Genomic DNA, 27,673 nt, shown 5'->3' with positions numbered 1-27,673 from the left:
GAAAAGAGAAAGAGTTTCCCAGGCAAACAAACTAAAGGAACTCATGACCATTAAACCAACATTGCAAGAAGTATTAAAGGGGACTCTGAGTAGAAAGGAGAGACCAAAAGTGACAAAAACTAGAAAGAAACAGAGAAAATCTCCAGAAATAACAACTTAACAGGTAATGCAATGGAATTAAATTCATATCTACTAATAATCACTTTGACTGTAAAATGGATTAAATGCTCCAATCAAAAGGCATAGGATATCAAGATGGATAAAAAAAAAAGAACTTTCTATATGTTGCCTACAAAAAAGATTCATTTTAGACATAAAGACACATGCAGATTGAAAGTGAGGGGATGAAGAACCATTTACCATGCTAAAGGACATCAAAAGTAAGCCAGAATAGCCATAATTACATCAAACTAGAATTTAAACTAAAGACTGTAACAAAAGATGAAGAAGGGCACTATATTATAATGAAGGAGTCTATCCATCAAGAAGATCTAACAGTTGTAAACATTTATGCCCACAACTTGAAGCACACAAATATATAAAACAATTAATAACAAAGATAAAGAAACCCATTGTGAACAATACAGTAATAGTAGTGGACTTTTATCCCCACTTTCAGCAATGGACAGATCATCTAAGTAGAAAATCAACAAGAAAACAATGGGTTTCAATGACACACTGGCCCAGATGGACTTACCAGATATATTCAGAACATTTCATCATACAGCAACAGAATACACATTCTTTCTGAGTGCACATGGGACATTCTCCAGAATATATCAGATACAGGTCAAAACTCAGGCCTCAACAAACACAAAAAGATTGAGATCATACCATGCATAATTTCCAACTACAATGCTATGAAACTAGAATGCAACCACAAGAAAAAAAATTGCAAACACCACGAATATATGAAGGTGAGAGACATCTTACTAAAGAAAGAAAGGATTGACCAGGAAATCAAAGATGAAATTAAAATTACATGGAAATATGGGGGCCTGGGTGGCTCAGTTGGTTAAGGGTCAAACTCTTAATTTCAGCTCAGGTCATGATCTCACAGTTTGTGGGTTCGAGCACCACATTGAGCTCTGCACTGGCAGCACAGCGTCTGCTTGGGATTCTCTGTCTCCCTGTCTCTTTCCCTCCCCTGCTCTTGCTCTCACTCTATCTCTCATAAATAAATAAATAAATAAACATTTAAAAAAAAATACATGAAGCTTTCCCCCTAATGTCAGGAACAAGACAGGGATGTCCACTCTCACCACTGTTACTCAACATAGTATTGGAAGTGTTAGCTTCTGCAATCAGAAAACACAAAGAAATAAAAGGCATCCAAATCAGCCAGGAGGAGGTCAAACACTCACTCTTCGCAGATGACATGATACTCCACGTGGAAAACCCAAATGATTACACCAAAACTGCTAGAACTGATACATGAATTCAGCAAAGTTGCAGGATATAAAATCACATAGAAATCGGTTGCATTCCTATACACCAACAATGAAGCAACAGAAAGAGAAATCAAGGAATTGATCCCATTTATAATTGCACCAAAACCCATAAAATATCTAGGAATAAATCTAACCAAAGAAGTGAAACATCTATCCACTGAAATCCATAGAAAGCTTATGAAAGAAATTAAAGAAGACACACAAAAAATGGAAAAAGATTCCATGCTCCTGTATAGGAAGAACAAATATTGACAAAATGTCAATACTACCCAAAGCAATCTAAATATTCAATGCAATCCTTATCAAAATAACACCAGCATTCTTCACAGAGCCAGAACAAAGATTCCTAAAATTTGTATGGAACCAGAAAAGACCCCGAATAGCCAAAGCAATCTTGAAAAAGAAAACCAAAGCAGGAGGCATCACAATCCCAGACTTCAAGCTACACTACAAAGCTGTAAGCATCAAGACAGTATGGTACTGGCACAAGAACAGACACTGAGATCAAAGTAACAGAATAGAGAACCCAGAAATGGACGCACAAACGTATGGCCAACTAATTTTTGACAAAGCAGGAAAGAATATCCAGTGGAATAAAGACAGTCTCTTCAGCAAGTGGTGCTGGTAAAACTGGACAGCGACATGCAGAAGAATGAACCTGGACCACTTTCTTACACCATACACAAAAATAAACTCAAAATGGATGAGTGAAAGACCTCAGTGTAAGACAGGAAGCCATAAAAATCCTCGAGGAGAAAGCAGACAAAAACCTCTTTGATCTTGCCCACAGCAACTTCTAACACAACACGTCTCTGGAGGCAAGGGGAGTAAAGAAAAAATGAACTACTGGGACCTCATCAAAATAAAAACTTCTGCACAGCAAAGGAAACAATCAGCAAAACTAAAAGGCAACCAACAGAATGGTAGAACATATTTGCAAACGAGATATCAGATAAAGGGTTAGTATCCAAAACTATAAAGAACTTATCAAACTCAACAACCAAAAATCATCATCATCATCATCATCATCATCATCATCCAGTGAAGAAATGGGCAAAAGACATGAATAGACACTTCTCCAAAGAAGACACCCAGATGGCCAATTGACATGAAAAAATGCACATCACTCATCGTCAGGGAAATACAAATGAAAACCACAATGAGATACCACCTTACACCTGTCAGAATGGCTAACAACTCAGGCAACAACAGATGTTGCCAAGAATGTGGAGAAAGAGGATCTCTTTTGCATTGTTGGTGGGAAAGCACACTGGTGCAGCCACTCTGGAAAACAGTATGGAGGTTCCTCAAAAAACTAAAAATAGAACTACCCTATCACCCAGCAATTGCACTACTAGGTATTTATCCAAGGGATACAGGTATGCTGTTTCGAAGGGACACATGCACCCCCATGTTTATAGCAGCACTATCAACAATAGCCACAGTATGGAAAGAGCTCAAATGTCCTTCCATGGATGAATGGATAAAGAAAATGTGGTACATATATACAATGGAGTATTACTCAGCAATCAAAAAGAATGAAATCTTGCCATTTGCAACAATGTGGATGGAACCAGAGGGTATCATGCTAAGTGAAATTAGTCAGAGAAAGACAAATATCATATGACTTCACTCATATGAGGACTTTAAGAGACAAAGCAGATGAACATAAGGGAAGGGAAGCAAAAATAATATAAAAGAGGGAGGGGAACGAAGCACAAGAGACTCACAAATATGGAGAACAAAACAGAGGGTTACTGGAGGGGTTCTGGGAGGGGGGGATGGGCTAAATGCATAGGGGGCATTAGGGAATCTACTCCTGAAATCATTGTTGCACTATACGCTAACTAATTTGGATGTAAATTTTTAAAAAGACACTAAAAAATACATGAAGCAAATGAAAATATGGCAGTCTAAAATCTTTGGGATGCCACAAAACACTCATAGGAGGAAAGTATATACAATACAGGCCTACTTCAAGAAGCAAGAAAAATTTCAAATACATGTGGGAGATGCAGGAGAGAAGCATCAAAGGAAAATACTTCAAAAGGGAAGGGCTGGAGAAGGTTCAAGGCCTTAGGACATGTTTGCACAGCTGAACAGCTGGGCTGAGGCTCATAAGGACTGCATAGAGCCATTAACATTGTCCAAGGCCAGATCCTCCTTCACACTCTGACCCTTCCTAGTGTTATAGAAACGAATTAACTCAAAATTCAACCTTGAAAAGCTAAACTATTAGATTGATTAACACACTTGCTTAGCTAAATTTATACACGTAGTCTTTAGCAATTATCCTAACAAAAAGAAGCTTCATTCAGGAGTCAGGGCCTCATTTGGACTCGAGTATGAGGACCTTCACTTACTGCACTTTGTTTGCAGACTCATCTTATGCAACTCCCGCCATACTCCCTGCAACAAATACACAACCTAAATTTACACCTAACAGAGCTAGAAAAAAGATAACAAATGAAGCCTAAAGCCATCATAAGGGAAATAATAAAGATTAGAGCAGAAGGGAACCTGGGTGGCTCAATTAAGCATCTGACTTCATTTTGGCTAAGGTCATAATCTTGCAGTCCGTGGTAATAAATCTTGTGTCAGGCTCCTCACTGAAAGCACGGAGCCTGCTTGAGACTCTCTCTGCCCCTCCCCTGTGCATACTCTCTCTCTCAAAACAAATAAATAAACTTAAAAAAAGGTTAGAGCAGAAATAAACGACACAGAAACAGGAAACAAACAAATAAACAAAAAACTCAGTAGAAGAGAGCAATGAAACAAGGAGCTGCTTCTTTAAAAGAATTAATAAAATTGATAAACCCTTAGCCAGACTTATCAAAAAGAAAAGGGAAAGGACCTTAATAAATAAAATCACAAATAAAAGGGGAGAGATCACAGCCAACACCACAGAAATACAAACAATTATGAGAATATTGTGAAATAACACGTGCCAAAAAATTGGGCAATCTGGAAGAAATGCATAAATTCCTAGAAATGTATAAACTACCAAAACTGAAACAGGAAGAAATAGAAAATTTTTACAGATTCATAACCACCAAAGAAATTGAATCAGTAATCAAAAATCTCCCAACACACAAATTTCCAGAGCCAGAAGGCTTCCCAAAAAAATTCTACCAAACATTTGAAGAAGAGTTCATAACTATACTTCTCAAATTGTGCCAAAAACGAGGAATGGAAAGAAAACTTCCAAACTCATCCTACAAGGGCAGCATTACTTTGATTCCAAAACTAGACAAAGACGCCACTAAAAAGGAGAATTACAGGCCAATATCCCTGATGAACATGGATGCAAAAATTCTCAACAAGATACTAGTAAATCTATTTTCAACAGTATATTAAAAAAATTATTCACCATGATCAAGTGGGATTTATTCTTGGGCTGCAGAGCTCGTTCAATTTTCACAAATCAACGTAATGCACCATGTTAATAAAAGAAAGTGTAAGAACCATATGATCCTGTCAATAGATGCAGAAAAAGCATGTGACAAAATACAGGATCCATTCTTGATAAAAAACCCTCCACACAAAAAAGTTAAAAAATAAAAAAAATTTAAAAAAAACTTTCCACAAAGTAAAGATAGATGGGACATACCTCAACATCATAAAGGACATATAAGAAAGACCCACAGTTAATATCATCCTCAATGGAGAACAACTGAGAGCTTTTTGCCTAAGGTCGGGAACAGGACAGGGATGTCCACTCTCACTACTGTTGTTAAACATAGTACTGGAAGTCCTAGCCTCAGCAATCAGACAACAAAAGAAATAAAAAGCATCCAAAATGGCAAAGAAGAGGTAAAACTTTCACTATTCATAGATGCCATGATTTTTTATGTAGAAAACCCACAAGACTCCACCATAATATTGCTAGAACTAATACATAAATTCAGTAAAGTCTCAGGTTACAAAATCAACATACAGAAATCTGTTGCAATTCTATATGACAACAAAGAAGCAGCAGAAAGAGAAATCAAAGAACCAATCCCATTTACAATTGCACCAAAAAACATAAGATACATAGGAATAAACCTAACCAAAGAGGTAAAAACCTGTACTCTGAAAACTATAGAACACTTACGAAAGAAATTGAAGGGGACACAAAGAAATGGAAATACATTCCATACTCGTGAATTGGAAGAACAAACATTGTTAAAATGTCTATACTATCCAAAGCAATCTACACATTTAATGTAATCCCCATCAAAATACCGCCAGCATTTTTTTACAGAGCTAGAAGAAACAGTGCTAAAGTCTGTATGGAACCACAAAAGACCTCGAATAGCCAAAGCAATCTTGAAAAAGGAAACCAAAGCTGGAGGCATCACAATTTTGGACCTCAAGCTATATTACAAAGCTGCAGTCATCAAGACAGTATGGTACTGGCACAACAGACACAAGGATCAATGGAACAGAATAGAAAACCCAGAAATGGACCCACAATTTATATGGTCAACGCATCTTCAAGAAAGCTGAAAGAATATCCAATGGAAAAAAGACAGTCTCTTCAACAAATGGTGCTGAGAAAACTGAACAGCAACATGCAGAAGAATGAAACTGGACCACCTTTTCACCCTATACACAAAACTAAGTTTTAAATGGATGAAAGACCTAAATGTGAGACAGGAAACCATAAAAATCCTAGAGGACAACATAGGCAGCAACCACTTTGACCTCAGCCATACCAACTACTTACTAGATACATCTCTGGAGGTAAGGGAAACAAAAGCAAAAATAAACTATTGGGACTTCAAGATAAAAATCTCCACAGGGAAGGAAACAATCAACAAAACTAAAAGGCATTCTACAGAATGGGAGAAGATATTTGCAAATAACATATCTGATAAAGGGTTAGTATCTAAAATCTATAAAGAACTTCTCAAACTCAACACCCAAACAACAAATAAGCCAATTAAGAAATGGGAGGAAGAGGAGTCTAGGGAAGATGGAGGCGAAGGAGGACGCTGGGCTCACCTCGTCCTGCTGATCACTAGGAATCCACCCACACCTGCCTAAACAACCCAGAAAACCATCAGAAGACTAGCAGAACAGATTCTATGGAGCCAAGCATAAATGAGAGGCCCACAGAAGAGGGTAGGAAGGGCGAAGAGGTGGTGCATGCTACACGGACTGGTGGGAGGGAGCCAGGGCAGAGGGGCACCCTGCATGCAAAGCAGAGCCCCCAAGTCTGGCTTGCAAAAGCAGAGGGGCCAGAGGGAGTGAGTTCTTTTTTTTTTTATGAAATTTATTGACAAATTGGTTTCCATACAACACCAAGTGCTCATCCCAAAAGGTGCCCTCCTCAATACCCATCACCCACCATCTCCTCCCTCCCACCCCCCATCAACCCTCAGTTTGTTCTCAGTTTTTAACAGTCTCTTATGCTTTGGCTCTCTCCCATTCTAACCTCTTTTTTTTTTTTCCTTCCCCTCCCCCATGGGTTCCTGTTAAGTTTCTCAGGATCCACATAAGAGTGAAACCATATGGTATCTGTCTTTCTCTGTATGGCTTATTTCACTTAGCATCACACTCTCCAGTTCCATCCACGTTGCTACAAAAGGCCATATTTCATTTTTTCTCATTGCCACGTAATATTCCATTGTGTATATAAACCACAATTTCTTTATCCATTCATCAGTTGATGGACATTTAGGCTCTTTCCATAATTTGGCTATTGTTGAGAGTGCTGCTATGAACATTGGGGTACAAGTGGCCCTATGCATCAGTGCTCCTGTATCCCTTGGATAAATTCCTAGCAGTGCTATTGCTGGGTCATAGGGTAGGTCTATTTTTAATTTTCTGAGGAACCTCCACACTGCTTTCCAGAGCGGCTGCACCAATTTGCATTCCCACCAACAGTGCAAGAGGGTTCCCGTTTCTCCACATCCTCTCCAGCATCTATAGTCTCCTGAGTTGTTCATTTTGGCCACTCTGACTGGCGTGAGGTGATACCTGAGTGTGGTTTTGATTTGTATTTCCCTGATAAGGAGGGACGCTGAACATCTTTTCATATGCCTGTTGGCCATCCGGATGTCTTCTTTAGAGAAGTGTCTATTCATGTTTTCTGCCCATTTCTTCACTGGGTTATTTGTTTTTTGGGTGTGGAGTTTGGTGAGCTCTTTAGAGATTTTGGATACTAGCCCTTTGTCCGATATGTCATTTGCGAATATCTTTTCCCATTCCGTTGGTTGCCTTTTAGTTTTGTTGGTTGTTTCCTTTGCTGTGCAGAAGCTTTTTATCTTCATAAGGTCCCAGTAATTCACTTTTGCTTTTAATTCCCTTGCCTTTGGGGATGTGTCGAGTAAGAGATTGCTACGGCTGAGGTCAGAGAGGTCTTTTCCTGCTTTCTCCTCTAAGGTTTTGATGGTTTCCTGCCTCACATTTAGGTCCTTTATCCATTTTGAGTTTATCTTTGTGAATGGTGTGAGACAGTGGTCTAGTTTCAACCTTCTGCATGTTGCTGTCCAGTTCTCCCAGCACCATTTGTTAAAGAGGCTGTCTTTTTTCCATTGGATGTTCTTTCCTGCTTTGTCAAAGATGAGTTGCCCATACGTTTGTGGGTCTAGTTCTGGGGTTTCTATTCTATTCCATTGGTCTATGTGTCTGTTTTGGTGCCAATACCATGCTGTCTTGATGATGACAGCTTTGTAGTAGAGGCTAAAGTCTGGGATTGTGATGCCTCCTGCTTTGGTCTTCTTCTTCAAAATTCCATTGGCTATTCGGGGCCTTTTGTGGTTCCATATGAATTTTAGGATTGCTTGTTCTAGTTTCAAGAAGAATGCTGGTGCAATTTTGAATGGGATTACATTGAATGTGTAGATCGCTTTGGGTAGTATTGACATTTTGACAATATTTATTTTTCCAATCCATGAGCAGGGAATGTCTTTCCATTTCTTTAAATCTTCTTCAATTTCCTTCATAAGCTTTCTATAGTTTTCAGCATACAGATCCTTTACATCTTTGGTTAGATTTATTCCTAGGTATTTTATGCTTCTTGGTGCAATTGTGAATGGGATCAGTTTCTTTATTTGTCTTTCTGTTGCTTCATTGTTAGTGTATAAGAATGCAACTGATTTCTGTACATTGATTTTGTATCCTGCAACTTTGCTGAATTCCTGTATCAGTTCTAGCAGACATTTGGTGGAGTCTATCGGATTTTCCATGTATAATATCATGTCATCTGCAAAAAGCGAAAGCCTGACTTTATCTTTGCCAATTTTGATGCCTTGGATTTCCTTTTGTTGTCTGATTGCTGATGCTAGAACTTCCAGCACTATGTTAAACAGCAGCGGTGAGAGTGGGCATCCCTGTCGTGTTCCTGATCTCAGGGAAAAAGCTCTCAGTTTTTCCCCGTTGAGGATGATGTTAGCTGTGGGCTTTTCATAAATGGCTTTTATGATCTTTAAGTATGTTCCTTCTATCCCGACTTTCTCAAGGGTTTTTATTAAGAAAGGGTGCTGGATTTTGTCGAAGGCCTTTTCTGCATCGATTGACAGGATCATATGGTTCTTCTCTTTTTTTTGTTAATGTGATGTATCACGTTGATTGATTTGCGAATGTTGAACCAGCCCTGCATCCCAGGAATGAATCCCACTTGATCATGGTGAATAATTCTTTTTATATGCCGTTGAATTCGATTTGCTAGTACCTTATTGAGAATTTTTGCATCCATATTCATCAGGGATATTGGCCTGTAGTTCTCTTTTTTTACTGGGTCTCTGTCTGGTTTAGGAATCAAAGTAATACTGGCTTCATAGAATGAGTCTGGAAGTTTTCCTTCTCTTTCTATTTCTTGGAATAGCTTGAGAAGGATAGGTATTATCTCTGCTTTAAACGTCTGGTAGAACTCCCCTGGGAAGCCATCTGGTCCTGGACTTTTATTTGTTGGGAGATTTGTGATAACTGATTCAATTTCTTCACTGGTTATGGGTCTGTTCAAGCTTTCTATTTCCTCCTGATTGAGTTTTGGAAGAGTGTGGGTGTTCAGGAATTTGTCCATTTCTTCCAGGTTGTCCAATTTGTTGGAATATAATTTTTCATAGTATTCCCTGATAATTGTTTGCATCTCTGAGGGATTGGTTGTAATAATTCCATTTTCATTCATGATTTTATCTATTTGGGTCATCTCCCTTTTCTTTTTGAGAAGCCTGGCTAGAGGTTTGTCAATTTTGTTTATTTTTTCAAAAAACCAACTCTTGGTTTCGTTGATCTGCTCTACAGTTTTTTTTAGTTTCTATATTGTTCATTTCTCCTGTGATCTTTATTATTTCTCTTCTTCTGCTGGGCTTAGGCTGCCTTTGCTGTTCTGCTTCTAGTTCCTTTAGGTGTGCTGTTAGATTTTGCATTTGGGATTTTTCTTGTTCTTGAGATAGGACTGGATGGCAATGTATTTTCCTGTCAGGACTGCCTTTGCTGCGTCCCAAAGCGTTTGGATTGTTGTATTTTCATTTTCGTTTGTTTCCATATATTTTCTAATTTCTTCTCTAATTGTCTGGTTGACCCACTCATTCGTTACTAGGGTGTTCTTTAACCTCCATGCTTTTGGAGGTTTTCCAGACTTTTTCCTGTGGTTGATTTCAAGCTTCATAGCATTGTGGTCTGAAAGTAAGCATGGTATAATTTCAATTCTTGTAAACTTATGAAGGGCTGTTTTGTGACCCAGTATATGATCTATCTTGGAGAATGTTCCATGTGCACTCGAGAAGAAAGTATATTCTGTTGCTTTGGGATGCAGAGTTCTAAATATATCTGTCAAGTCCATCTCATCCAATGTCTCATTCAGGGCCCTTGTGTCTTTATTGACCGTGTGTCTAGATGATCTATCCATTTCTGTAAGTGGTGTATTAAAGTCCCCTGCAATTACCACATTCTTATCAATAAGGTTGCTTATGTTTATGAGTAATTGTTTTATATATTTGGGGGCTCCGGTATTCGGTGCATAGACATTTATAATTGTTAGCTCTTCCTGATGGATAGACCCTGTAACTATTATATAATGTCCTTGTTCATCTCTTGTTACAGCCTTTAATTTAAAGTCTAGTTTGTCTGATATAAGTATGGCTACTCCAGCTTTCTTTTGGCTTCCAGTCGCATGATAAATAGTTCTCCATCCCCTCACTCTCAATCTAAAGGTGTCCTCAGGTCTAAAATGAGTCTCTTGTAGACAGCAAATAGATGGGTCTTGTTTTTTTATCCATTCTGATACCCTATGTCTTTTGGTTGGCGCATTTAATCCATTTACATTCAGTGTTATTATAGAAAGATACGGGTTTAGAGTCATTGTGATGTCTGTACGTTTTATGCTTATAGTGATGTCTCTGGGACTTTGTCTCACAGGGTCCCCCTTAGGATCTCTTGTAGGGCTGGTTTAGTGCTGACAAATTCCTTCAGTTTCTGTTTGTTTGGGAAGACCTTTATCTCTCCTTCTATTCTAAATGACAGACTTGCTGGATAAAGGATTCTTGGCTGCATATTTTTTCTGTCTAGCACCCTGAAAATCTCGTGCCAATTCTTTCTGGCCTGCCAAGTTTCAAAAGAGAGATCAGTCATGAGTCTTATAGGTCTCCCTTTATATGTGAGGGCAAGTTTACCCCTTGCTGCTTTCAGAATTTTCTCTTTATCCTTGTATTTTGCCAGTTTCACTATGATATGTCGTGCAGAAGATCGATTCAAGTTACGTCTGAAGGGAGTTCTCTGTGCCTGTTGGATTTCAATGCCTTTTTCCTTCCCCAGTTCAGGGAAGTTCTCAGCTATGATTTCTTCAAGTACCCCTTCAGCACCTTTCCCTCTCTCTTCCTCCTCTGGGATACCAATTATGCGTATATTATTTCTTTTTAGTGTATCACTTAATTCTCTAATTTTCCCCTCATACTCCTGGATTTTTTTATGTCTCTTTTTCTCAGCTTCCTCTTTTTCCATAACTTTATCTTCTAGTTCACCTATTCTCTCCTCTGCCTCTTCAAGCCGAGCTGTGGTGGTTTCCATTTTGTTATGCATTTCGTTTAAAGCGTTTTTCAGCTCCTCGTGACTGTTCCTTAGTCCCTTGATTTCTGTAGCAAGAGATTCTCTGCTGTCCTGTATACTGTTTTCAAGCCCAGCGATTAATTTTATGACTATTATTCTAAATTCACTTTCTGTTATGTTAGTTAAGTCCTTTTTGATCAGCTCATTAGCTTTGTTATTTCCTGGAGATTCTTCTGAGGGGAATTCTTCCGCTTGGTCATTTTGGATAGTCCCTGGCGTGGTGAGGACCTGCAGGGCACTTCCCCTGTGCTGTGGTGTATAACTGGAGTTGGTGGGCGGGGCCGCAGTCAGACCTGATGTCTGCCCCCAGCCCACCGCTGGGGCCACAGTCAGACTGGTGTGTGCCTTCTCTTCCCCTCTCCTAGGGGCGGGATTCACTGTGGGGTGGTGTGGCTCGTCTGGGCTACTTGCACCCTGCCAGGCTTGTGATGCTGGGGATCTGGCGTATTAGCTGGGGTGGGTAGGCAAGGTGCTCGGGGGCAGGAGGGGCAGGCTTAGATCGCTTCTCCTTAGGTGATCCACTTCAGGAGGGGCCCTATGGCAGCAGGAGGGAGTCAGATCCGCTGCCGGAGGTTTGGCTCCGCCGAAGCGCAGAGTTGGGTGTTTGCGCGGAGCGAGTAAGTTCCCTGGCAGGAAACAGTTCCCTTTGGGATTTCGGCTGGGGGATGGGCGGGGGAGATGGCGCTGGCGAGCGCCCTTGTTCCCCACCAAACTGAGCTCTGTTGTCAGGGGGCTCAGCAGCTCTCCCTCCCTTTGTCCTCCAGCCTTCCCGCTTTCCGAGCAGAGCTGTTAACTTATGACCTCCCAGATGCTAAGTCGCGCTTGTTGTGGGAACACAGTCCATCAGGCCCCTCCGCTTTTGCAAGCCCGACTCGGGGGCTCTGCTTGGCCGGCGAGCCGCCCCTCCACCCCGGCTCCCTCCCGCCAGTCCGTGGAGCGCGCACCACCTCGCCGCCCTTCCTACCCTCTTCCGTGGGCCTCTCGTCTGCGTTTTGGCTCTGGCGACTCCGTTCTGCTAATCCTCTGGCGGTTTTCTGGGTTATTTAGGCAGGTGTAGATGGAATCTAAGTGATCAGCAGGACGTGCGGTGAGCCCAGCGTCCTCCTAAGCCGCCATCTTGCCGCAACCTTCCCCAGACGGAGTGTGTTCTGACAGCAAGCGGGACTTAACATCTGGAAGATATAAGTTAACAGCTCTTCTCAGAGAGCAGGAAGGCTGGAGGACAACGGGAGGGAGAGTTGTTGAGCCCTGGACAACAGAGTTCAGCTTGGCAGGGAACAAAGGCGCTTGCCATCTCCATCTCCCTCGCCCACCACCCAGCCAAAATCCCAAAGGGAACCAGTTCCTGCCAAGGAACTTGCTTGCACTGAACAAACACCCAATGCTGTGCTTCTGAGGATCCATTCCTCTAGCAGCGGGTCTGACTACCTCCAGGTGCCGCAGGGCCCCACCCAAAGCAGATCACCAAAGGAAAAGTGACCTGAGCCTACCCCTCCAACCCCTGTGCACCTCACGGATCCACCCTTTTATGGAAAAAGAGGAAGCTGAGAAAAAGAGAGATTAAAAAAGCCAGGAGTATGAGGAGAGAATTAGAGAAGTGAGTGATGCAATCAAACGGAACACTATCTGTATCATAGGAATTCCAGAAGAAGAAGAAGAAGAGAGAGAGAGAGAGAAAGGGGCTGAAGGTGTAATTGAAGAAATAATAGTTGAGAACTTCCCTGAACTGGGGAAGGAAAAAGGCATTGAAATCCAAGAGGCACAGACAACTCCGTTCAGACATAACTTGAATCGATCTTCTGCACGACATATCATAGTGAAACTGTCAAAATACAAGGATAAAGAGAAAATTCTGAAAGCAGCTAGGGATAAACGTGGTCTAACTTATAAAGGGAGAGCGATAAGACCCGTGATGGATCTCTCTACTGAAACTTGGCAGGCCAGAAAGGAATGGCAGGAAATCTTCAATGTGATGAACAGAAAAAATATGCAGCCAAGAATCCTTTCTCCAGCAAGTCTGTCATTTAGAATAGAAGGAGAGAGAAAGGTCTTCCCAAACAAACAAAAACTGAAGGAATTCGTCACCACTAAACCAGCTCTACAAGAGAACCTAAGGGGGATCCTGTGAGACAAAGTACCAGAGACATCGCTACAAGCATGAAACCTACAGACATCACAATGACTCTAAACCCATATCTTTCTATAATAACACTGAATGTAAATGGACTAAATGCTCCAACCAAAAGACATAGGGTATCAGAATGGATAAAAAAAATAATAAGACCCATCTATTTGCTGTTTACAAAAGACTCATTTTAGACGTGAGGACACCTTCAGATTTAAAGTGAAGGGATGGAGAACTATTTATCATGCTCCTGGAAGTCAAAAGAAAGCTGGAGTAGCCATACTTATATCAGACAAACTAGACTTTAAATTAAAGGCTGGAACAAGAGATGAAGAAGGGCATTATATAACCATTTACAGGGTCTATCAATCAGGAAGAGCTAACAATTATAAACGTCTATGCACCGAATACGGAAGCCCCCAAATATATAAAACAATTAGTCACAAACATAAGCAACCTTATTGATAAGAATGTGGTAATTCCAGGGGACTTTAATACTCCACTTACAACAATGGATAGATCATCAAGACACATGGTCAATACAGAAACAAGGGCCCTGAATGATACGTTGGATCAGATGGACTTGACGGATACATTTAGAACTCTGCATCCCAAAGCAACAGAATATACTTTCTTCTCGAGTGCACATGGAACATTCTCCAAGATAGATCACATACTGGGTCACAAAACAGCCCTTCATAAGTATACAAGAATTGAGATCAAAACATGCATACTTTCAGACCACAAGGCTATGAAGCTTGAAATCAACCACAGGAAAAAGTCTGGAAAACCTCCAAAAACATGGAGGTTAAAGAACACCCCACTAAAGAATGAATGGGTCAACCAGGCAATTAGAGAAGAAATTTAAAAATATATGGAAACAAATGAAAATGAAAATACAACAATCCAAACGCTTTGGGATACAGCGAAGGCAGTCCTGAGAGGAAAATACATTGCAATTCAGGCCTATCTCAAGTAACAAGAAAAATCCCAAATACAAAACCTAACAGCACACCTAAAGGAAATAGAAGCAGAACAGCAAAGACACGCTAAACCAGCAGAAGAAGAAAATAATAAACATCAGAACAGAAATAAACAATATAGAATCTAAAAAAACTGTAGAGCAGATCAATGAAACCAAGAGTTGGATTTTTTGAAAAAAGAAACAAAATTGATAAATCTCTAGCCAGGCATCTCAAAAAGAAAAGGGAGATAACCCAAATAGATAAAATCATGAATGAAAATGGAAGTATTACAACCAATCCCTCAGAAATACAAGCAATTATCAGGGAATACTATGAAAAATTATATTCCAAAAAATTGGACAACCTGGAAGAAATAGACAAATTCCTAAACACCCACACACTTCCAAAACTCAAACAGGAGGAAATAGAAAGCTTGAACAGACCCATAACCAGTGAAGAAATTGAATCAGTTATCAAAAATCTCCCAACAAATAAGAGTCCAGGACCAGATGGATTCCCAGGGGAGTTCTACCAGATGTTTAAAGCAGAGATAATACCTATCCTTCTCAAGCTATTCCAAAAAATAGAAAGGGAATGAAAACTTCCAAACTCATTCTAGGAAGCCAGTATTACTTTGATTCCTAAACCAGACAGAGACCCAGTAAAAAAAGAGAATTACAGGCCAATGTCCCTGATGAATATGGACGCAAAAATTCTCAGTAAGGAACTCGCAAATCGAATTCAACGGCATATGAAAAGAATTATTCACCATGATCAAGTGGGATTCATTCCTGGGCTGCAGGGCTGGTTCAACATTCGCAAATCAATCAACGCGATACATCACATTAATAAAAGAAAAGATAAGAACCATATGATCCTGTCAATCGATGCCAAAAAAGCATTTGACAAAATTTGACAAAATTCAGCATGCATTCTTAATAAAAACCCTGGAGAAAGTCAGGCTAGAAGGAATATACTAACGCCATTATAAACGCCATTTATGAAACGCCCACAGCTAACATCATCCTCAATGGGGAAAAACAGAGCTTTTTCCCTGAGGTCAGGAACTCGACAGGGATGTCCACTATCACTGCTGTTGTTTAACATAGTGTTGGAAGTTCTAGCTTCAGCAGACAACAAAAGGAAATCAAAGGCATCAAAATTAGCAGTGATGATGTCAACCTTTCACTTTTTGCAGATGACGTGATATTATACATGGAAAATCTGATAGACTCCACCATAAGTCTGCTAGAACTGATACATGAATTCACCAAAGTCGCAGGATACAAAATCAATGTACAGAAATCAGTTGCATTCTTATACACTAATAATGAAGCAACAGAAAGACAAATAAAGAAACTGATCCCATTCACAATTGCACCAAGAAGCATAAAATACCTAGGAATAAATCTAACCAAAGATGTAAAAGATCTGTATGCTGAAAACTATGGAAAGCTCATGAAGGAAATTGACGAAGATATAAAGAAATGGAAAAACATTCCGTGCTCATGGATTGGAAGAATACATATTGTTAAAATGTCAATACTACCCAAAGCTATCTACACATTCAATGCAATCCCAATCAAAATTGCACCAGCATTCTTCTCGAAGCTAGAACAAGCAATCCTAAAATTTGTATGGAACCACAAAAGGCCCCGAATAGCCAATAGAATTTTGAAGAGAAGACCAAAGCAGGAGGCATCACAATCCCAGACTTTAGCCTCTACTACAAAGCTGTAATCATCAAGACAGCATGGTATTGGCACAAAAACAGACACACAGACCAATGGAAGAGAATAGAAACCCCAGAACTAGACCCACAAACATATGGCCAACTCATCTTTGACAAAGCAGGAAAGAATATCCAATGGAAAAAAGACAGTCTCTTTAACAAATGGTGCTGGGAGAACTGGACAGCAACATGCAGAAGATTGAAACTAGACCGCTTTCTCACACCATTCACAAAAAAAAACCTGAAAATGGATAAAGGACCTGAATATGAGATAGGAAACCATCAAAACCCTAGAGGAGAAAGCAGGAAAAGACCTCTCTGACCTCAGCCGTAGCAATCTCTTACTTGACACATCCCCAAAGGCAAGGGAATTAAAAGCCAAAATGAACTATTGGGACCTCATGAAGATAAAAAGCTTCTACACAGCAAAGGAAACAATCAACAAAACTAATAGGCAACCAATGGAATGGGAAAAGATATTTGCAAATGACATTGGACAAAGGGCGAATATCCAAAATCTATAAAGAGCTCACCAAACTCCACACCTTAAAAACAAATAACCCAGTGAAGAAATGGGCAGAAAACATGAATAGACACTTCTCTAAAGAAGACATCTGGATGGCCAACAGGTACATGAAAAGATGCTCAACGTCGCTCCTCATCAGCGAGATAGAAATCAAAACCACACTCAGATATCACCTCACGCCAATCAGAGTGGCCAAAATGAACAAATCGGGAGGCTATAGATGATGGAGAGGATGTGGAGAAACAGGAACCCTCTTATACTGTTGGTGGGAATGCAAATTGGTGCAGCCACTCTGGAAAACAGTATGGAGGTTCCTCAAAAAATTAAAAATAGACCTACCCTATGACCCAGCAATAGCATTGCTAGGAATTTACCCAAGGGATACAGGAGTACTGATGCATAGGGGCACTTGTACCCCAATGTTGATAGCAGCACTCTCAACAATAGCCCAATTATGGAAAGAGCCTAAATGTCCATCAACCAATGAATGGATAAAGAAATTGTGGTTTGTATACACAATGGAGTACTACGTGGCCATGAGAAAGAATGAAATATGGTCCTTTGTAGCAACGTGGATGGAACTGGAGAGTGTGATGCTAAGTGAAATAAGCCATACAGAGAAAGACAGATACCATATGGTTTCACTCTGATGTGGATCCTGAGAAACTTAACAGAAACCCATGGGGGAGGAGACGGAAAAAAAAAAAAAAGAGGTTAGAGTGGGAGAGAGCCAAAGCATAAGAGACTGTTAAAAACTGAGAACAAACTGAGGGTTGATGGGGGGTGGGAGGGAGGGGAGGGTGGGTGATGGGTATTGAAGAGGGCACCTTTTGGGATGAGCACTGGGTGTTGTATGGAAACCAATTTGACAATAAATTTCATATATTAAAAAAATGGGAAGAAGACATTAATAGACAATTTTTCAAAGAAGACATACAGATGGCTAACAGACCCATGAGGAAAAAAAAAAGCTCAATATCACTCATCATCAGGGAAATACAAATTAAAACCATGATGATGAGATATCACCTCACACTTGTCAGTATGACTAAAATTAAGAACACAGGAAACAACAGATATTGGGGAAGATGTGGAGAAAGGAGAGCCCTCTTACACTGTTTATGGGAGTGCAAACTGGTGCAACCCCTCTGGAAAAAAGTATACTGTTTCCTCAAATAGTTAAAAATAAAACTACCCTATGACCCAGCAATTACACCACTGGGTATTTCCCATAAGATACAAAAATACTGACCAAAGGGGCATGTGGACCCCGATATTTATAGCAGCATTATCACCATTAGCCAAATTACAGAAATATCCCAGATGCCCATCAACTGATGAATGGATAAAGAAGATATGATAGATGTATATACACATACATATACATACCAATATATAATGGGGTATTACTCAGCCATGAAAAAGAATGAAATCTTGCCATTTGCAAAGAAGTGGATGGAGCTTGAGTGTGTTATGCTAAGCAAAATAAGTCAGTCAGAGAAAGACAAATATCATATGTGGATTTTAAGAAACAAAAGAGATGAACGTAGGGGAAAGAAAAAAAAGAGTGGGAAGCAAATCATAACAGACTCGGTTTTCTTTTTTTAACTATTTATTTTTGGGAGAGCTCCAGTGACAGAGAGGCAGAAAGAGAGGGGTAAATATGATCCAAACTGGGCTCTGCACTGACAGCAGGGAGCCCAATGTAGGGCTCAAACTTGCGAACCATGAGATCATGACCTGAGCTGACGTTGGATGCCCAACTGACTGAGCCAGCAGGCGCCCCAAGAGACTCTTAAGTATAGAGAAAAAACTGAGGGGATATGGGCAGGGGGATTGGCTAAATGGGTGTGGGGTATTAAGGAGGGCACTTGTGATGAGCACTATGTCTTATATGTAAGTGTTGAATCACTAAACTATACTCCTGAAACTAATATTATACTATATGTTAACCAACTAGAATTTAAAATGAAACTTGAAACATTAAAAAAAAGATGCTCCACATCATATGTCACCAAAGAAATGCAAACTAAAACAAGAAACCACTACACACCTATTAGAATGACCAAAATCCAGAACACTGATAACACCAAAAGATGTCATGAATGTAGCACATAAGAATTCTCATTCATTGGTAATGGGAATACAAAATAGTACAGTCACTTTTGTATACAGTTTGGCAGTTTCTTACAAAACTAAACATCCTCTTACCATGTGATCCAACAATCATGCTCCCCACTGTGTACTCAAAGGAGTTGAAAAGTTTTGTACTCACAAAAACCTGCACACAAATGTTTACAGCAGCTTTATTCATAATGGCCAAAACCTGAAATAATCCAAGATGTCCTTACAAAATAATGGATAAATAAACTGTGGTACATAAAGACAATGGAATATTTTCAGTGATAACAAGCAATGAAGAATCAAGGCATGAAAACACGGAAGAACCTTAAATACATGTTATTAGGTGTAAGAAGCGAATCTGAAAAAGCTACACACTATATGATTCCAACCATATGACATTTTGAAATAGGCAAAACTATGGTGACAGTAAAAGATCAGTGGTTGCCAGGGATTAGAGTGGGAAAAGTGATGAATTCATGAAACACAGAGGATTTTTAGGGCAGTGAAAGTACAGAGTACTTTCTGTGTAGATACAGATAGATACATATCATTATACACTTTCCAAACCCATAAAATGCACAACACCAAGAATGAACCATATAGTAAACTGTGGACTTTGGGTGATAATGACGTGTTAAAATAGCTTCACCAATGATAACAAATGTACTACTTTGATAATGGGAGACGCTATGTATGTGCAGGGCAAGGCATATATGGGAAATCTCTATACTTTCCACTCAGTTTTGCTATGTGCCTAAAACTGCTCTATAAAATAACATCTATTTTAAAATAATATCTTAAAATATATATATAAGTATTTACAGGCTGCATGCATTAAAATGGTCAAGAAACAATGGCTAATCAAGTGGCAATGAGCACCTCTAGTACCCTGATTGAACCCTCTAAAATCATTTCCCACTAAAAGGAACCAGGCTTCCTTGGCAAAATGGCTGATTCCAGGTCTGCGGTAGGAGTTGTATCAGATGAATTATGCCAAACTATATTACCAGAAAGCATGTTAAATAAGTCTCAGAAGCCAGTGGTATCTGGGTGGCTCAGTCAGTTAAGTGTCTAACTCTTAATTTTGGCTCAGGTCATGATCTCACAGTCATGAGATTAAGCTGTAAGATTGGAGCTGTATGCTGAGCATGGAGCCTGCTTGAGATTCTCTTCTCCCTCTGTGCCTTTCCCCCACTCGTGCACTCTCTCTCTCTCTCAAAAATAAAAAAAAAAAGAAAAAAAAGAAAAGAAAGGAAAAGACTCAAAAGTCAATCTGAAGGAAGCTCCACTGGCCAAACATAGAACATTTTGAAGATCAAAATGATTCATGACCATAATGGATTAAAACATATCAAATATAAAGATCTATGAGTTCATGATGACACTGTAACCAAAATGCAAAACAAAATAAAATGAACTCACTGCTCACCTTTGGAGGATTCTAGTGAAACAAATCATTATTTTGAAAAGTGGAAATAGGTGCACCTGGGTGGCTCAGTCAGTTGAGCGTCTGACTTTGGCTCAGGTCATGTTCTCACTGTCCCTGAGTTCGAGCCTCACATCGGGCTCTGTGCTGACAGCTCAGAGCCTGGAGCTTGCTTTGTATTCTGTGTCTCCCTCTCTCTCTTCCCCTGCCCCATTCATACTCTGTCTCTCTCTCTCTGTCAAAAATAAATAAACATTAAAAATAATAAAAAAAAAAGAAAAGTGGAAATACTGCAAAAGAATTACACATTCATCCTTGTCTTCATGTGCAAACGAAGCTCAGCACAACCTAAAGGTTAATTATGTTAGGGTTTTTTTTTTTCAATAAAAAAATTTTAGCTAATGAATGCAGAAGAAATCAGAATTAGAACACTATTTTGTAGTCTTTAATGAAATGCAGACCCAGGCAACAATCTTCAAAAATTGTATAAACCATAAGGTGAAAAGCACATGGGTTATTTTATACTCAATGGATTAGGTTAAGAATACTCAAATTAAGTGATCAATCTTAGTGTCACAACAGGAGACAACTAGACAAAATCAGCTTCATGGTGTAATACTATAGAACTAAACAACACCACATCTAAGGTACTCTTGCAAAAAACCTGAATCTTAACAAGCCTCTAAACCTAATTATCAACTTAAAGTCAATAGAAAGGGGGAACCTAGATGGCTTAGTCGGTTAGGAATCCAACTCTTGATTTTGGCTTGGGTCATAATCTCAGGGTCGTGAGATTGAGCCCAACATTGAATTATGAGCTGGGTGTGGAGTCTGTTTTAGATTCTCTCTCTCCCTCTCCTTCTGCCCCTCTGCTGCTTGTGCTCTCTAAAAAAATAATAAATAAATAAACAAATAAGTAAGTAAATAAAGGCATAAATAAATAAAGGCAATGGGAGGAGACGGAGGAATATAACAACACAATAAGGATATAATTAGCAAAACCCAAAATTTAAGCTCCACAGGACAAATGATCCAGTTTTTTCAGCAAATAAATTAGAAGGTTAAGAAAATGGACCTTCTTTAGATTAAAAAAATTAAATATTTTAGAGACAGTTAAAGAAAAATTAAAACAGAGAAATTAAAGTTAAAATCAAAATGACATAACACTACATGCCCACCAGAATAACAAAATGAAAAAGGTGGAATATACCAAGTATTGTCGAAAATTTGGAAAAAGTGGGACTCTCACATACTGCTGGTAGGAACATAGACTGGAACAACCACTTGAAAAACTGCTTGGCACTGTCTGATGTACTCAACATATGCATACTCTATGACTTAGAAGTGCCACTCTTTGGTATATGTCCAAGAGAAATGAAAATATATATCCATCAAAAAATATGTAGAAGAACATTCATAGTACCATTACTCAAAATAAGTCAAAAATGTAAAAATACATAAATTCCCAAAACAGATACATATATTGTAAAATACCCACATAATGTACTACTTGCTATACAACCAATGAAAATGAAAAATCTAAAACTATGGACAATGATAATGTAAATATACTTTATGTTGACTGAAAGAAGCCAGACACAGAAAAGTACATGCTGCATGTATGATTCCAGGAATTTTTCTTCTAACCTCCCAATAGAGATTAGGGAAGGAGAGGATAATCAATACTCTATTTCTTTTTATTTGAAGAGACTCAGTGTCTTTGTATATTACTTGCAGGTTAACTTTAAAGAGAACATATCCTGTGAGCTCTTAAAGTGATTCACTACGTATAAGAACAAGGCTAGTGCTATATTTGATGTACAGAAAACTGAGTACCAGTCAAGAGACATACTTGGATCCATAGGCGAACCTAACCCACTAACTCTAGGTGACCCTGGGTAAAATACCACACCTCCTCTGGCCTCACCAATCAAGAGTGGTCACATCAGCCCTGCCTCCCATCCAACAAAGCCTAGAACACAGAGCAATGTGATTCCCATCTGAAAAGCACTTTGGGTTCATAAGAGGGAAAAAAATTACCATGAAAGTCCAAGGAATTATTTTAACAGAATTTGTCTAATTCATAGTAATTTTCATGATTATTCTCTTTTTTATAATTATCACCTTTGACGAAGATTCTCTCCTGGACAAAACTCTAGGCATAGTCCTCTTAGCACTCTTCTTGACTACACCTCAACCCTGGACAATTAAGTCTTGATCTAAACACTACCATAGTTTCTAACAGCTGAAGGCTGCATCTGTAAGATGAGCCTAAACCCCTTTAAAGTGATCGCCTGAGAAAACGCAAGGCTTCCAGAACAATTTACTGTTTGTTCCAGCTAGCACCTGAAGATACGGCCCCTGCCTCTAGCCTCTGTGGGAGAATAGAAATCTAACTTGAATAAAAGCCAGTTAACAAACTCCGATGGGTTTCACCTGGATGAAACCTACTTCATTATTTTTGTAATTTTTCACTTCCTTGAATCTACTTAACTCCTACTCACTCCTCTCCCTATTCCCTCATGTTCCCTTTAAACTTCTCAGTCACCTCTAGACAAATTAAAGTTGAGATGAGTTCATACTGGACTCTTCCCTGTCGCAAAAGTATATTGCTGATTAAAATCTGTCCTTACCACTTTAACCAGGGTCTAGCTTTTTTCATCTTTGACACATTTTTTTGTCTATAATTACTACCTTTTCGTTTTTCTTAAATAAATACCATTTGGTACACTGCAAACGCCTACTGAAACATAGTTTCCACCCAAAGAGATACAGATGGTCCTGACCTAACATCACCCATAGTAGGCTGACATAGTGCAACAAATGTCTTTTTCTTCCTACCTAAGGGTACTGGTTAGGAATGTGGCTTCTGGAGACAGACCAGGTCCAAATCCTAGTTCTGTATGAGTCTGAATTCTTTTTCTTCACCTTACAGTCACTCAATTGCCTCATGTAGAAAATTGGGGTTGTGCGTTACTATAGAAGACACAGCAGTTTTAAATAAACATTGCTTTGAATTTTGGTCTTTACAAGAATAAATAGTCCACAATCCTATTATTTAAAAAATTCTGCAAAGACTTTGGGATACCTAGCTCTCTGTGATCTTTGGAGATTAAAAAACCTGTGCCTCAGTTTCCTCTTCTGTAAAATGGAAAATACAATCACCCCTATGTCATGGGTTATTATTTTGAGAATTGAGTTAATACACTATTAGAACACTGCTGGGTGCACAGTAAAAGCTCAAAAATGCTAGCTACTTTAAATAAATACTTACAATATGATATTTATATAGTTTTATAGTCTGCATGTGTGTTTAATAAAGTGTAATAGTTTTACAACTAAATCCTATTCATTAAATGATCCATTTTGTAAATCGCTTTTACCATAACCACTTTGCTTACCTAATTATCATGAGAATGTCTCAAAAGCGCATGGAACAACCGATCTCAGGAAACACCACCACCGTGTCTGCACTTGGCTGAACAAAAGCCAAGTGCTCATCCTTCATTCAGACTTATCCTCATGTACCCCCACGCACAATCATCTCAGGCCCCACCTGTCCTATCACCAACACATCCTGTCCAAGGCTATCCCTTGTCATTTGCACACTGGCAGTACTGGGTCAATCCACCCTCATCCCTCCCCTGGACTTCTGCAAGACTACATTTGGAGAAATCCTGACCTAAGCATCTGATGTTTGTGTACCATTAATTTTATGTCTCCCATTCAGAGTTCAATGATATCTGTGGTGTCTCTGTTAATGTAATTACTCAAAAGCACACTGGTCCTTCCCTCACACATATGACCACAGATTGCTTTCCCACATGGGATCACACTTAAATTTCATAATACTCCCAGGTGGTTGGGAGAATTGGATACTGTTATCCTGTTGTATAGACAAGGCTGGTGGAAGCATAGTGACTTACCTAAAGTGTCCCAATGATGGGACCCTGATCTCTTCATTCTTGCTCTAGGAACCAGTCTAGCACACTCTACATCACACTTTGTTCTTCTCTATCGGTTCCTGTTTTCAGGGCTCAGAATTCACATGCCTGTCTGTTGTTCCACTAGAAAGGAAGAGTCAGGTGTTCAGACATCACATGGAATAGAACAGAAAGTGAAAGGAAGGGAAAACACATGAAACACAACAGCAGTTAGTGAGCTTGTGCTTGCCTGTCCCCACCCAGTTCACAGGAAGCTGTGCAATGACGCTGTGCCTCTTCTCTACCTCCATCCCACAGCCTCCTTACACACACAGCAGTGACACTGAAGCTCTCACATCATGTGAATGGGGGCTCATCCCTGCTTGCTGTTCCATGTCCAAATATTCTCTCTGGTATTCCTGCTATCATGTTCATGTCAGAGGTAACATATTGACAGAGTGAAGAAGGCAAAATTGGAATGGAGAATTAGCACCCACTGAGAGCCTACTAGATGCCACATACAGGAGGTTGTTATTTTCAGACTTTTTCTCTTCAATTCCTCAAAATGATTATCTGAGGTGATTTCCATTCTATAGATTAGAAGATAGCCTCAGGAGACAAAGTAAATATTGAAAGAATTCTAAGCAGTTGTCAAGTAGACATAGAAGTCAACTTGAAGGGGCTTCCATTGGTCAATTCTGAGACATTTAAGCATAAAAATAAATAATTGTAGCATCAAATGGTAACTCTTTCTGCAAAATAGAAATCTATTATTCATACTGATGTAAATTTTAAAAACATATAAAACAAGGAGAAGAGAAATCTCTACCTTCAGTCAAATTTCAATGGATAATGCAGGAAGGAATGAGGAAATCAGAAAATCAACACTTGACAACCATGTTACTAATAAGCAATTTGGGCTATAATTATAAAACAACGCTCAATCTGCACCAAATCTCACAGCAGTCACAGAGTCACCATGGTAACCATGCTGGCCAACTAAAGCTGGAGAAAAAACAACCACTGTGATTTACTTCCTATTATATGCTAGGAAGTGAACAGGACTGACACAACCACAGTAAAGTAATTAACCTGAAGTATTCTTCACAATAAAGATTCCTGGCAGCTTCAGCAACACACACATACATACAAACATACATACTCATATATGTACATGCTCTCTCCTTCCCCTGTCTCACCATTCAAGTACCCAGAATTCATCAATTCAAGGGACAAAAAAAAAAAACACCCACAATTTAACTGGTTCAATTCTAACCACACATAACTACTTCATTTTAGTGACTGATTTTTCTGGAGATGACCTGTAGAGTTGTCTCTGTGACATTTTTCTCCCTAGTTTCAGTACATTGCCAATGATGTCAAAAAGCTGATATAGAAACAGTCAAATGCATGTTATCCATCAGGTAACTTTTTCATCCTAGAGTGGTCTGTGCTTTCAACCAAAAAGATCCTGTAACAGTTATTATTAAATATTTGGCTGCTGACAGCTTAGTGAAAATAAAATAATTGGGAATAATATTTATAAAACAATGTATTTTACAATAACATCAAAAAGTATGAAATAGTTATGGATCATCTGTCCACATATGTGCAAAGCTTGTTCACTGAACACTAAAAAATATTGCTTAGAAAAATTAAAGACCTAAATGAATGGAGAGACAACTATCTTCACAGGTTGGAAGATTCAGTATTATTTCAATGTTACTTCTCCTTAAATACATCCATATATTCAATGCAATCCAAATAAAAATACTAGCAAATATTTTTAAAGAAATTGGCAGGCCAATTCTGAAGTTTATATGGAAATTCAGAGGATCTAGACCATGAAAGACAACTGAAAAAGAATCAAGTTGGAGGATGAACACTCTCAGATTTTAAGACTCATTTAAAACTTATAGTAATCAAGCAGTATGGTATTAGAATCAAGGTAGACAAGTAGATTGAAGAAAAAGATTAAAGAGTCCAGAAACAGACCCACACATATATGGACAACTGATGTTTGAAAAGTGAGGGGCGCCTGGGTGGCGCAGTCGGTTAAGCGTCCGACTTCAGCCAGGTCAGGATCTCGCGGTCCGTGAGTTTGAGCCCCGCGTCAGGCTCTGGGCTGTTTCCCTGGAGCCTGTTTCCGATTCTGTGTCTCCCTCTCTCTCTGCCCCTCCCCCGTTCATGCTCTGTCTCTCTCTGTCCCAAAAATAAATAAACGTTGAAAAAAAATTTATAAAAAAAAAAAAAAGAAAAGTGGGCAAAAACAATTTAGTGAAGAAATGGGAGTCTTATCAACAAATGGTACTAGGACAAGTGCATATCATATACACAAATATAAATTGTTACCCATGTATCACACTATATACAAAAGTCCACTCAAAATGGATCACAGACTTAAGTATATAACCTAAAGCTATCAATCTTTTAGAAGAAACATAGGAAAAAGTCCTTGTGACCTTGGATTAGGTGAAGATTTCATACAGGAGATACCAAAACTATAATCTGTAAGTGAAGTAATATATAAATTGGACTTCCTCCAAGTCAAAAACTGCTCTTCTTAAGACACTGTTAAAATAATTAAAAAACAAGGCGCTTATTGGCAGAATATACATGCAAATTACATATCTGACAAAGGACCTGTATCTAGAATATAGAAAATCTATAAAGTCAATTAGAAAAAAAAATGACACTACAATAAAAAAATGGAGGAAAATTTTGAATAGACACTTCATCAAAGATGTAGAAATGGCAAAAAAAAAACACATGCAAATATGCTCAACATCATTAGGGAATTGTAAATTAAAACTATAATTTCATACCACTACATCCTCATGAGAATGGCTATAATTAAAAAGATTGACCATACCATTCATTAGCAGGGTTGTAGAGGACACTCCCATACACTGCTGGTGACAAGGGAAAAATGGTACAACCAGTTTGGTAGTTTCTTAACAATGTTAGTCTTACATCTACTACATGATCCAGCCATTGCATTCTTAAGTATATACTCTGGGGAAATACTAGAGAAAGAAAGCATATATCTATGCAAAAAGTTATACACAAATGTTCATTGGAGGTTTAATTTAAAAAAAAAACAAATTTCAAACAAATTGTAACATATCCATATACTAGGATGCTACTCATCAATTAAAAAAGTATAAACTATTTAGTCGCCTGGGTGGCTCAGTCAGTTAAGAGCCTGACTTCAGCTCAGGTCATGATCTCAAGGTTCATGAGTTTGAGCCTCCCATCCCAATCCCTCCTTGGGATTCTTTCTCTCTGCCCTGTCCCCACCACCTCAAAATAAATAAACTTAAAAAAAGAGAATGAATTATTGATACATGCAAAAAAAAAAAA

General features: G+C 39.0%; 1 long non-coding RNA gene across 1 annotated transcript in view; it reads right to left on the bottom strand.

Annotated features, from left to right (window-relative positions):
• LOC122477801 overlaps positions 1 to 27,673 on the bottom strand; it is a 44,772-nt gene that overhangs the window by 15,307 nt on the left and 1,792 nt on the right. Inside the window, exon 2 of the long non-coding RNA XR_006295765.1 lies at positions 24,314 to 24,454. This is a non-coding gene — a long non-coding RNA (uncharacterized LOC122477801). The remainder of the gene's footprint in view (positions 1 to 24,313; positions 24,455 to 27,673) is intronic.

Source organism: Prionailurus bengalensis, chromosome X (genome assembly GCF_016509475.1).
Source record: "Prionailurus bengalensis isolate Pbe53 chromosome X, Fcat_Pben_1.1_paternal_pri, whole genome shotgun sequence".
NCBI classification, from domain to species: Eukaryota; Metazoa; Chordata; class Mammalia; order Carnivora; family Felidae; genus Prionailurus; species Prionailurus bengalensis.
This window is presented reverse-complemented; position numbering and strand designations above follow the sequence as displayed.